Here is a 13368-nt window from a genome sequence, read left to right on the forward strand (position 1 = left end):
CGCCCCTTCCCTCCCCGCCAGCGCCCCAACCAGCGGCTGCTGCACCACTGCGAGCCCACCGTGTGCCGCCGCGCCACGCCCCTGCAGGTATGCCTCCTCTTAATTTTCTTTGTTTCATTTTTTCATCTTTATTCATTAGCTCTAACAATTTTTTGTTTGTTGTTTTTGTAGATGGAGGTGACCACCGATGACTCCATGTTGTTGTCCGATGATTCCGGTTGGTCGTCATCGAACGATTCGGACATTGAGGAGTTGTTTCAAGACAACGATGTCGAGATGATGCAAATCCTCATCGAGGTGCAAGAGTTTGAAGACCGTGTGAAATTGATGGATCAGAGGAGGGGGTCAAAGATGGGGCGAGTCACCATCTACCGGAACCACGCACTCGGACACGAGCATTTGATGCAAGACTACTACGCCAAGGTACCGACATACCCACCTCGCCTCTTCCGAAGAAGGTACCAAATGCGTTGTAGTTTGTTTGTGAAGATTGTCCAAGATTGTGAGGCCGCCTCATATTATTTCAAGCGTCGTAGATCCGTGGCCGGTATCATGGGGTTTGTTGGGTACCAAAAGATATCGGTTGCAATGCGGGTGCTCGCCTATCGCATACCCGTGGACTATACCGACGATTATCTTCGCATTGGACAAGATACAACCACGGAGTCCGTCCGTAGGTTTGCAAAATTATTCATCCGGTTGTATGGTGATGTGTATATTTGGGCCCCAACGAGCAAGATACAAAGAGATTGATGGAGATGAATGAAAAAAGGGGATGGACGGGGATGCTTGGTAGTCTAGATTGCATGCATTGGACATGGAAAAATTACCCAAAGGCATGGCAAGGAATGTATTGCGGTAAAAGCCGTGATGCTACCATTGTGCTTGAGGCCGTGGCATCGGAGGACACATGGATTTGGCATGCATTTTTTGGTTTGCCGGGAACACCCAATGATATCAATGTGCTCAATAGATCTCATTTGTTTGCAAGTTTAGTTTTTTGGGATGCTCCAACTTGCAACTACAAAATCATGGACAATGAGTACTCAATGGGATACTATCTCACCGACGGCATTTATCCCGAGTGGGCAACTCTTGTGAAGTCCATCAAGGAGAAAAATGGGGTGCCCTTAACCAGAAAAGAGGCTCATTTCACCAAGGAACAAGAGGCATACCGCAAGGATATTGAGAGAGATTTTGGTGTTTTGCAAGCAAGGTTTGCCATAGTTCGAGGTCCAGCTCGTTTTTTGGGACAAAAAACCCTGATAAACATCATGAAATGTTGTGTGATTCTACACAACATGATACTCGAGGATGAGAGAGGGTTAAACCTACCTTGTTTCTATGACAACGTTGGTACCCGTGTGCAACCGGAAAGAAACCCTTCTCGCATACAAGCTTTTCTTGAAGCACATCGTGCGATTGAGGATGCAAAGACTCATGGTCAGCTCCGGGATGATCTAGTAGAGCACCATTGGCAGTTGGATGGGCGGCGCCAAGGCCCATGATCTATCTTTGTTTTACTTTTCTATGTCCTATTTGATTTGAACAATTATTGTAATAACTAGAATGATTATTATGTGCTTCAAAGTATTATTTGGTGTTGTAATAATAACTAGAATGATTATTATGTGCTTCAAACCATTATTGAGATGATGATAATTGTGATTTTTTTTTCGAAAAGGGGGAAAAATCGCCCCAGCTTCTGCATCCAAAGGATGCACACGGCTTTTTATTAGATTATTCATGAAGCCTTACAAGAAACAATACAAAAGATCACTCTCGAAGCAACCTAACTATACCTACAGTGGGATGTATAGGGTGACAATACACCAACTCACATCATCCAAACTAAATGCCTTCCCAAACCGCCCAATAGCAGGTGAGAAGCACATCCAGTCAAGCAGACTCTCAGCGCACGCCAACGCCCACGCCACAGGAGTTGCTTCCGCCATCTTCCTCGACTCCATCTTCAAGAGAGATAATCGCATTAACCTTGCAAGACCTGCCGTCGATGCCACCATGACGCCAGACGGCTCCACCATCCACTCTACCAACATCCGCCAACATCCAGCAGCTGCTCCAAAAACGATGCCCCAAGAGGTAGAACGACGCAGAGCGCGCCGCCGTCGTCCGATCCGGGAGACCCGGACCTAGGGTTTCCCCCGGACCAGCACGAGTGAGAGACCGCAGACTGCGATGACGATGCCTTCAAGAAGGTAGCGGCGTGACACGTCGCCATCGTCCGCCAACCGAGGTCGGAGCACGGTTTTCACCGGCAGCCGCGCATCCCGAACCCGCCGAGTGTAGTGCCAAGACGGGCAAAGATGATGCCTTCGACAAGGTAACGACGTCGCCCGACGCCGCCATCATCCGCCAAGACCGAGGTCGAGGCTCGGTTTTCACCGGCCGCCATGACACCCCGGACTAGATCTCACCGCAACCCTGCCGCCCACACGGCCAGGGCCACGGGCCACCGCTCGCCGCGAAGAAGACGGCACCGCTGCCACCATCCGGAGCCGCCGCTCCGGCGTCCAGGGCCCCCGCCGAGACCACCACCAGCAGCCCCTCCAGCACCGAAGCCCGCCGCCACCGAGCCGCCAGATCCCGAGAGCCACCCGCCGCCACGGACGGAGGAGCGGCTGCCGGAGTCGCCGACCAAAGGGGAGACGCGTCGGGGGTGGAGAGCATCGCCGGGCAGCGGCCTCAGCCTCGGCAAGCCCAGCCTGGCCACCTTCCTCGATGATAATTGTGATATATCAAATGAATGTTTTTAAGGGTTTGAGGGTTCTAGTCTTTGCCCTCAATCCTCAGTTTTAAGAGTTTGAGGGTTCTAGTCTTTGCCCCTGTTTTTCACCCCTCAAAAGTGCCAAAAAATTCCCATTCTCAACCCTTAAACTGCTTTGAATATTTGAGAGTTTAGGGGCTCTACTAGTGATGCTCTTATATATGCATAGCTAGAGGTGAATGGGTGAATGAACAACACTACTAGCAGAAATTCAGAATAGGCTTTGATACGTCTCCAACGCATCTATAATTTCCGATGTTCCATGCTTGTTTTATGACAATACCAACATGTTTTGTTCACACTTTATATCATTTTTATGCGTTTTCCGGAACTAACCTATTGACGAGATGCCGAGAGGCCAGTTGCTGTTTTCTGCTGTTTTTGGTTCCAGAAAGGCTGTTCGGGCAATATTCTTTAATTGGACGAAATCAACGCCAAACCTCCTATTTTTCCCGGAAGGCTCCGGAACACCGAAGGAGAGCCTGAGGAGTGCTGTGGGGCCCCACACCCTAGGGTGGCGCGGCCCAAGGGGGCGCGCCCCCTATGGTCTGGGCAGCCCAGGCCCCCTCCGACTCCGACTCTTCGCCTATTTAAGTCGTCGTGACCTAAAACCTCGACACCAATTGACGAAACTCCAGAAAGACTCCAGGGGCGCCGCCGCCATCGCGAAACTCCAATTCGGGGGACAGAACTCTGTTTCGGCACCCTGCCGGGACGGGGAATTGCCCCCGGAGCCATCTCCACTGCCGTCTTCACCGCCATCTTCACCGCCATCGCTGCCTCCATGATGAGGAGGGAGTAATCCGCCCCCGAGGCTGAGGGCTTCGCTGTAGCTATGTGATTCATCTCTCTCCCATGTACCTCAATACAATAATCTCATGAGCTGCTTTACATGATTGAGATTCATATGAGTTTTGTATCACTACTATCTATGTGCTACTCTAGCAATGTTATTAAAGTAGTTTTATTCCTCCTACACGTGTGTAAAGGTGACAGTGTGTGCACCGTGTTAGTACTTGGTTTATGCTATGATCATGATCTCTTGTAGATTATGGAGTTAATTATTGCTATGATGGTATTGATGTGATCTATTCCTCCTACATATGCATGAAGGTGACAGTGTGCATGCTATGTTAGTACTTGGTTTAGTTGTATTGATCTATCTTACACTATAAGGTTACTAAAACATGAGCATTATTGTGGAGCTTGTTAACTCCGGCATTGAGGGTTCGTGTAATCCTACGCAATATGTTCATCATCCAACAAGAGTGTAGAGTATGCATTTATCTATTCTGTTATGTGATCAATGTTGAGAGTGTCCACTAGTGAAAGTGTAATCCCTAGGCCTTGTTCCTAAATACTGCTATCGCTGCTTGTTTACTGTTTTACTGTGTTACTACTGCTGCAATACTACCACCATCAACTACACGCCAGCAAGCTATTTTCTGGCACCGTTGCTACTGCTCTTATATATTCATACCACCTGTATTTCACTATCTCTTCGCCGAACTAGTGCACCTATTAGGTGTGTTGGGGACACAAGAGACTTCTTGCTTTGTGGTTGCAGGGTTGCATGAGAGGGATATCTTTGACCTCTTCCTCCTTGAGTTCGATAAACCTTGGGTATCCACTTAAGGGAAAACTTGCTGCTGTTCTACAAACCTCTGCTCTTGGAGGCCCAACACTGTCTACAGGAAAGGAGGGGGAACGTAGACATCAAGCACTTTTCTGGCGCCATTGCCGGGGAAGAAAGGTAAAAGGCACTCATACTCCGGTTCCAGGTAAAGTACTTTTCTGGCGCCATTGTGTTTGTGCTCGAAGCTATTTCCTTTAGATCCTGCAATTGCAACTTTTTGTTTCTTGTTTACACTAGTTAGGCATAATGGAAAACAACAAAAAAATTAGTGAGCTTTTTAATCTTTTTCCTGATTTAGAATTGTTTGATGCGAAAATTAAAAAACCTATGGAACCTTATTTGCATGCTAGTAGCGATGTTATTAGTATGAATGCAATTACTGCTAATGCTATGAAGAAGTCTAAGCTTGGGGAAGCTAGTTTTTGTGGTCTTTTTAGCTTCCCATCTTTAGGGGAGAAAATTTGTTCTGATAATGCTTTATCTCCCATATGCGATACCGCTAATGATGCTCCTGATATTTTGAATCCACCTGCTGAAAGTATTCCATATAAAATACCTATGAAAATTATTGAACGTGTTATGGACAATCACTATAAAGGGGATGGAACTGTCCATCCTAGAGATCATTTACTGTTTTTGCACGAATTATGTGGGTTATTCAAGTGTGCAGGTATCTCTATGGATAAAGTGAGGAAGAAGCTATTCTCTCTGCTTTCATTGCCCGGTAAAGCGGCGCATTGGTATAAATTATTGGAGAATAGACATTCTCTTGGTTGGGAGGAAATTGCATCTCTCTTTTATTCTAAATTTTATCCTCCGCATGAAGTGCATATTGATAGGAATTATATTTATAACTTTTATCCTCGTGATGGAGAGAGTGTTTCTCAAGCGTGGGGGAGATTGAAATCTCTAATGCTCAAATGTCCCATTCATGAGCTCCCCCGTAATGTTATTGTTAACAATTTTTATGCGAGACTTTCAGGACAACATAAGGACTATCTGGACGCGTGTTCGGAGGGATCTTTCACAAGCAAGGAGGTTGAAGCTAGTTGGGATCTTCTTGATCGGATTGAGGACAACGCTGAAGGATGGGAGAACGACAAAGGTAAAGAGTCAGGTATAAATTATGATTATGAATGCATTGAAGCTTTTATGGATACCGATAAATTTCGAAATATGAGTGCTACTTATGGTCTTGACTCTCAAGTTGTTGCAAATCTTTATAAATCCTTTGCTTCTCATTTTGAACTGCCTAAGAAGAATTTTGATAAGTATCATGAACCTTTTAAAGAGGCTTGCATGAAGAATGAAATTGTTGTTAATTATTGCCATAAGCATGCTCAAACTCCTAAGAGTGCTATTTCCTATAAGCATGTTAATTTTTGTGGAATACATAGACCATGTGGAATTAATCAAATCAAAGATGAATATTGTATCCATCATGCTAATGAAAAAACTAGAAAGTGGTTTAGGGCTCTAGATGATCTTGGTAAAAAAGTTTGTGCCCTCTATCCTTTTATTTGTGAAGTTTGCCATGAAGTGGGTCATTTTAATTTTCAATGCTCCTCCAATGATAATTTGAACCCAAGATCAATGTTGAGCATGGGTGTTTTTCTTATTGCATTGATAATAGCCATACAAATACTTACATACAAAATATTTTAGAAGATGACACCTTGCCAAAATATGATAGGACCGCTGTGTGTTTTCAACTAATTAATCAAAAGGAGGGATCCTCCCAAGTTTCTTCTATTGTTTCTGAAAGTAAATCAGGTTATGCGGACAAGCCACCCTTCAAGCCTCTTCCTCCTGAAGAAGGGAACGAGGAGAAGGAAGAGAAGAAGAAGAAGAAGGGAAAGAAGAAGAAGAAGAAGAAGGAGAATAAAAAGAAAGAGGTAACGGCGTATCCCCGCGTGAATGAGATAATGCTAGGTAACCGTAAGTATGTTGCTCCTAATGATTATTGTGATAATGAATCTGAATATGATGATCTTCCTATGCCCTTTACATACATTAGCAATCATGATTTGAATGAGCACACTACTTTTGATATTGCAAATCTCTGGGAAATTAATTCTGAAAATGATGACAATGTGCCTCCGATCTTTGATGATTATTATAAAGAATGCTATGATATAGGTTCTAACTATCCTTATGAAACTTGTCATAGTCATGATTGGATTACCAAAAACAATTCCCTTAATAGGCAACTTGTTTACCATGTTCAAATTCTTGATAATAATCTTGCTCCAATTACTATTAATGAGAATAACTCTTCTTATGCCAAATTTAATGATACTTCTATGCATATGAACCATGATAAGAATGTTTTAAGTGATGGGTATATTGTGGATTTCATCAATGATGCTACTGAAAGTTATTATGAGAGAGGGAAATATGGTTATATGCATCTTAATAATATTAAGTTTCCCCTCTTTATGTTGAGAATCTTGAAGTTACTCGTGTTTTATCCTCTTATGCTTGTCACTTTGTTCTTCATGAATTCATTTGTGTACAAGATTCCTCTTCATAGGAAGCATGTTAGACTTAAATTTTTTTTGAATTTGCCTCTTGAAGCTCTCTTTTGCTTCAAATACTATTTCCCGCGAATGGATTATTAAAACTGCTGAGCCCATCTTAATGGCTATAAAGAAAGAACTTCTTGGGAGACAACCCATGTGTTATTTTGCTACAGTACTTTGTTTTATATTTGTGTCTTGGAAGTTGTTTACTACTGTAGCAACCTCTCCTTATCTTAGTTTTGTGTTTTGTTGTGCCAAGTGAAGCCTCTAATCGAAGGTTGATACTAGATTTGGATTTCTGCACAGAAACAGATTTCTATCTGTCACGAATCTGGGATTTTCTCTCTGTAGAAAAATCAGAAAAATATGCCAATTTACGTGCGTGTTCCTCAGATATGTACGCAACTTTCATTAGTTTTGAGTTTTCTGATCTAAGCAACGGAAGTATTTATTAGAAATTCTTCTTTACGGACTGTTCTGTTTTGACAGATTCTGCCTTTTATTTCGTATTGCCTCTTTTGCTATGTGGGATGGATTTCTTTGTTCCATTAAACTCCAGTAGCTTTGAGCAATGTCCAGAAGTGTTAAGAATGATTGTGTCACCTCTGAACATGTGAGTTTTTGATTATGTACTAACCCCTCTAATGAAGTTTATGAGAAGTTTGGTGTGAAGGAAGTTTTCAAGGGTCAAGAGAGGAGGATGATATACTATGATCAAGAAGAGTGAAAGCTCTAAGCTTGGGGATGCCCCGGTGGTTCATCCCTGCATATTTCAAGAAGACTCAAGCATCTAAGCTTGGGGATGCCCAAGGCATCCCCTTCTTCATCGACAAATTATCAGGTTCCTTCTCCTGAAACTATATTTTTATTCCGTCACATCTTATGTGCTTTACTTGGAGCGTCTGTATGTTTCTTGTTTTTGTTTTTATTTGAATAAATGCTTTTGTGGGAGAGAGACACGCTCCGCTGGTTCGTATGAACACATGTGTTCTTAGCTCATAATATTCATGGCGAAGGTTGAAACTGCTTCGTTAATTGTTATATGGTTGGAATTGGAAAATGCTACATGTAGTAATTGCTATAATGTCTTGGGTAATGTGATACTTGGCAATTGTTGTGCTCTTGTTTAAGCTCTTGCATCATATACTTTGCACCTATTAGTGAAGAAATACATAGAGCTTGTTAAAATTTGGTTTGCATGAGTGGTTTCTCTAGAGTCTAGATATTTTCTAGTGAGGTGTTTGAACAACAAGGAAGACGATGTATAGTCTTATAATGCTTGTAATATGTCTTTTATGTGAGTTTTGCTGTACCGGTTTATACTTGTGTTTGCTTCAAACAACCTTGCTAGCCTAAGCCTTGTATCGAGAGGGAATACTTCTCATGCATCCAAAATCCTTGAGCCAACCACTATGCCATTTGTGTCCACCATACCTACCTACTATGTGGTATTTCCTGCCATTCCAAAGTAAATTGCTTGAGTGCTACCTTTAAACAATTCAAAATTTATCACCTCTGATTTGTGTCAATGTTTTATAGCTCATGAGGAAGTATGTGGTGTTTAGCTTTCAACCTTGTCATTTACTTTTGACGGACTCTCATATGGACTAGTGGCACATCCGCTTATCCAATAATTTTGCAAAAAGAGCTGGCAATGGGATTCCCAGTCCCAAATTAATTAACAAAAATAGAGACTCCTCCATGGTATGTGATTGTTGGACGGCACCCGAAGGATTCGGTTAGCCATGGCTTGTGTAAGCAAAGGTTGGGAGGAGTGTCATCATAATAAAACTAAAATAAAAGGGCACTCCTTCATGGTATGAGATTGTTGGCAGGCACCCGAGGATTCGGTTAGCCATGGTTTGTGAAAGAAAGGTTGGAAGGAGTGCCACCCAAAAATAAAATAATTCATGGGAGCCGCTCTTGGAAGTCCGGTTGGCGAGGTAGTTAGTGTACCCATTACCATTCGTTGACAACAACAAACACCTCTCAAAACTTTACTTTTTATGCTCTCTATATGTTTTCAAAACCAAAGCTCTAGCACAAATATAGCAATCGATGCTTTTCCTCTATGGAGGACCATTCTTTTACTTTTATTGTTGAGTCAGTTCACCTATTTCTCTCCACCTCAAGAAGCAAACATTTGTGTGAACTATGCATTGATTCTTACATACTTGCTTATTGCATTTGTTATATTGCTCTGCATTGACAACTATCTATGAGATATACATGTTACAAGTTGAAAGCAACCACTGAAACTTAATCTTCCATTGTGTTGCTTCAATACCTTTACTAAGAATTTATTGCTTTATGAGTAACTCTTATGCAAGACTTGTTGATGCTTGTCTCGAAAGTACTATTCATGAAAAGTCTTTGCTATATGATTCAATTGTTTACTCATTGCATTTACATTGTTTCGAATCGCTGCATTCATCTCATATGCTTTACAATGGTATGATTAAGATTATGTTGGTAGCATGTCACCTCAGAAATTATCTTTTATCGTTTACCTACTCGAGGACGAGTAGGAACTAAGCTTGGGGATGCTGATACGTCTCCAACGCATCTATAATTTCCGATGTTCCATGCTTGTTTTATGACAATACCAACATGTTTTGTTCACACTTTATATCATTTTTATGCGTTTTTCGGAACTAACCTATTGACGAGATGCCGAGAGGCCAGTTGCTGTTTTCTGCTGTTTTTGGTTCCAGAAAGGCTGTTCGGGCAATATTCTCGGAATTGGATGAAATCAACGCCAAACCTCCTATTTTTCCCGGAAGGCTCCAGAACACCGAAGGAGAGTCGGAGGAGTGCCAGGGGGGCCCCACACCCTAGGGTGGCGCGGCCCAAGGGGGGGGGCGCGCCCCCCTATGGTCTGGGCAGCCCAGGCCCCCTCCGACTCCGACTCTTCGCCTATTTAAGTCGTCGTGACCTAAAACCTCGACACCAATTGACGAAACTCCAGAAAGACTCCAGGGGCGCCGCCGCCATCGCGAAACTCCAATTCGGGGGACAGAACTCTGTTTCGGCACCCTGCCGGGACGGGGAATTGCCCCCGGAGCCATCTCCACCGCCGTCTTCACCGCCATCTTCACCGCCATCGCTGCCTCCATGATGAGGAGGGAGTAATCCGCCCCCGAGGCTGAGGGCTTCGCTGTAGCTATGTGATTCATCTCTCTCCCATGTACCTCAATACAATAATCTCATGAGCTGCTTTACATGATTGAGATTCATATGAGTTTTGTATCACTACTATCTATGTGCTACTCTAGCAATGTTATTAAAGTAGTTTTATTCCTCCTACACGTGTGTAAAGGTGACAGTGTGTGCACCGTGTTAGTACTTGGTTTATGCTATGATCATGATCTCTTGTAGATTATGGAGTTAATTATTGCTATGATGGTATTGATGTGATCTATTCCTCCTACATATGCATGAAGGTGACAGTGTGCATGCTATGTTAGTACTTGGTTTAGTTGTATTGATCTATCTTACACTATAAGGTTACTAAAACATGAGCATTATTGTGGAGCTTGTTAACTCCGGCATTGAGGGTTCGTGTAATCCTACGCAATATGTTCATCATCCAACAAGAGTGTAGAGTATGCATTTATCTATTCTGTTATGTGATCAATGTTGAGAGTGTCCACTAGTGAAAGTGTAATCCCTAGGCCTTGTTCCTAAATACTGCTATCGCTGCTTGTTTACTGTTTTACTGTGTTACTACTGCTGCAATACTACCACCATCAACTACACGCCAGCAAGCTATTTTCTGGCACCGTTGCTACTGCTCTTATATATTCATACCACCTGTATTTCACTATCTCTTCGCCGAACTAGTGCACCTATTAGGTGTGTTGGGGACACAAGAGACTTCTTGCTTTGTGGTTGCAGGGTTGCATGAGAGGGATATCTTTGACCTCTTCCTCCCTGAGTTCGATAAACCTTGGGTATCCACTTAAGGGAAAACTTGCTGCTGTTCTACAAACCTCTGCTCTTGGAGGCCCAACACTGTCTACAGGAAAGGAGGGGGAACGTAGACATCAGGCTTCATATAGACGGCGTGTCTCCGGTTTGCACGGCCTCTCTCGTGCCTAGGGTGGCTGTCGGAGAGTGTGTCGTGGCACCGAGGCGCAACGGTAGTTCTAAACAGTTGGTGCCTGTCCTGATGGCAGGTGCAAAGCCTTTGGCTTTCCTTGGGGGGGGCTAATACTTTTGCGGAAGCATTGCACGGCTCCCCTGTGCCGACAACGGCGACGCTCATGAGCGCCGTTCCCCTTTCTGGAGGCGTTGTCGTGAAGTTCTTCCCCACTTTGAACTCTGGAGGCTCGTATACTCACTTGCGCCGTTATCCAGTTCCCTCAGTGATAGTGGTCCTCTGCTAGGAGGCCTTGTGTGCTGATTCAGTTTGGCGCAGTTCCACGGAGTGGCGGCTCGTTGCTTGAAGATCCAACGGAGCTGCCGATGTTTAGATGTAGTCTCGGACGCCCTTGTATCTTGGTTTAGGCGATAGCTTTGCATCACTTGTGCTTGTATCGTTAGCTGCTAACTCCAGCTTTGTTTTTGTTTCTTTACTTCGGTTGTTTCGTTGTATTGTTGTACGTCTGACCGGTTGAGGGCTTTGTTAATTTAAAGTTGGGCTTGTCAAGCCATCTGTTTAAAAAGTGTGGGGACACAAAGTCTGCGGTTTCAAGAATTCTCAGTCCATGGATCATGTGCTACCTTAGCTTCATGCTTTCTTGTATAGAACTTTTCATGAATACAGAGAGTGTTAGCTTTGCATGGCATTTTTTTCTAAGCTCAATGCCTCGTTCTCATTCTCTAACTGGTTATTAATTGTGATTAGTTTTTCTAAGGAAGAATACCAAAATAGCATTATTATTTTAATAATTGATTCAATGTAAGTGGAGAATTTGAGCGACCATGAGGTGAAAACAATTGCAATACAACAAGGATCGTGCAGGCAGTCGCTAGCGGCCCAATGCGAGCTTGGTTTTCATGGTGGCGGCCCTCGACGCATTTTTTTTCAGCTCTGCGCTTTGAGCGATTATCATGGGCGGTGCAAGCGTTCCTGAAAAAAAGCTATATATGCATGTTTTTTTCTCTCCCGTCGCAACGAGCGGGCACATTTTCTAGTACTACCTCCATCTCAAGACTTAAGACCTACATTTTTTTTTCAGAAAGTCAAAAAAAGTAAAATTGATCAAACTTTTAGAAGAATTTATAAAGAAATATGATATTTTATAGGTACCATATGAAAATATATTTCATTATCTATCTAATGATATTAATTTTGTACTTTCCATGTTAATGTTTTTTAATAAAAACTTAGTCAAACTTAATATAGTTTGATTTTCTGAAAAAATATAAGCCTTAAGTTTTGGGATGGGGGTAGTATATACTAAAGACCAGAGTCATGGAGTTTTAGAATTGATGACATTATCATTGATGAAATCGACCTCAACATCATCTTACAATGTAATGATAATGTGGTTTAATGAGATATATAACGTGCCAAATCTGCATTTGGTATGTATCCAATGGGCTACCCTGCACAGCCAGACTCCTAACAATCCAACCATAGGTTGGGTTGCAAGAATACTTACTAACAGTGCAGATCTACATCTTGTAATTGTATTCTAGTCGCAAGAAGAAACCAAGGGTTACCGGTATTTCAGTGTAATTAGAAAATTAAAGTTCTGATTATAATAGTTTGTTACTTGTCTACTACATGCTATAGCCTTTATATCAAAGAGATGCATACATGCTTTATTTAGATTTTATTCAACAAAGATCCGTCAAGACTATACATCACAATACCCAAAACCACCACTCAACACCCAATAATGGGTGAAGTAACGTGTCGTCGGGACTTCATGCCATAAAAAACACAAACAACGCTCCACCAGCTAATAACCGGGGACATCCGCGAGTCACCATATGGTGAAAACAGAAGCACACAACTAGTCTAGAAGAACCTAGGCGAGCATATTCTGCCCTCGCTGCAGAACCCGTCACCACCATCAATCGTTGGTCCATCTTTAGGGCAGATATCCGCATATCCTTTGGCAAGCCTGTCATCAAGGCCACCATGGCGCCCGACAATACTCCCTGCGTGATTCCATCACAGTGCGCTCATCACCGAGACCTGATGCATGATGCCAGAGAGACTCCCTATCGTCGACGCGGTAGATGCACACCTCTCCACCTCGGTAACAACTCCAACCATTTTCTGCTCCAAAAACGATGCCCCCAGCAGGGAAAACGATCGCGAGACGCCATCGTCCGCTTGAAAGACCCGGGTATGGGGTTTGCCATAGAGCATCCCCAGGCGGGAAGAAACGTGGCTTGTAGGAACTATGCCTTCAACAAGGTAGCAACAAACATGCGCCACCATCCTTTGCCATGACCAAAGTCGG

This window comes from Lolium perenne, chromosome 4, assembly GCF_019359855.2.
Source record: "Lolium perenne isolate Kyuss_39 chromosome 4, Kyuss_2.0, whole genome shotgun sequence".
NCBI lineage: Eukaryota > Viridiplantae > Streptophyta > Magnoliopsida > Poales > Poaceae > Lolium > Lolium perenne.